At 58.9% G+C, this 745-nt stretch overlaps 1 pseudogene; it reads right to left on the reverse strand.

The window, feature by feature from the left end:
* Positions 1-288: 288 nt before the first annotated feature.
* On the reverse strand, positions 289-540 carry LOC148775928 (small integral membrane protein 13 pseudogene; annotated as a pseudogene).
* Positions 541-745: the final 205 nt, after the last annotated feature.

A 745-nucleotide genomic window follows, 5' to 3' on the forward strand; every position in this document is an offset into this window, starting at 1 on the left:
GATTAACACCAGTGCAAGAAAAGAAGCCCAAGGGTCAAAGAAAAAGTACATATGTTGAAGCATATAAGCAAAAATTATCTTAACGATGAAATCCGCAATGGTCCGATTTGGTTGAAATTCCCTTTATTTGCATATGGCTTACATGTAAATCTTTTTTTGAACTTGAGTTAGAATCCAAGAATGAGTGTTCTTCACTCCTTAGCAAACCGCAAAGCCCCATCATTACAGAGAGAGACTCCCAGAACCCTTGGTCATTCGCTGTCACAGGCCCGGCTGGCTCAGTGGCCTTCATCGCGGGGCCCTCCTTTGGCGAGCGGACCTGATCCTGTGCGGAGACGGTGAAGCATCTTCTTCGGTTTCAGACCCTGAAGGCTCACGATCTCCCTCCTGGGATCCGGTGTCTCCCACCAGTTCCCGAAGAAACTTGAATTTTGACAAAAAAAGATGCCAAACAAAATACCAACCGCACACCATCAGCAGCAGCACGATCAGCAGCGTGGCCACGAACACCAGCAGGGCCAGCCCCACGTTGGGCCACATCTTGGGGGCGGCGGTGGGCGCGCAGGCAGGCGGGAGGGCGGCGCGGCCGGGGCGGCACGAGCGGCGGGCGCCCCCTGCCCTCAGCCGCCGGCAGCGCCCCGGGAGGCGGGGCGGGGCGGTCCCGCTCAGAGCGGCCGACCGACGGCGGCGCGTGGGGGCGCCCCTACGCGCTCATCGCTCCGGGGACCCGGGGACGCGGCTCCGG

This window comes from Moschus berezovskii, chromosome 12 (genome assembly GCF_049115385.1).
Source record: "Moschus berezovskii isolate FMDL1 chromosome 12, NW_MosBer_1.0, whole genome shotgun sequence".
Taxonomy (NCBI): domain Eukaryota; kingdom Metazoa; phylum Chordata; class Mammalia; order Artiodactyla; family Moschidae; genus Moschus; species Moschus berezovskii.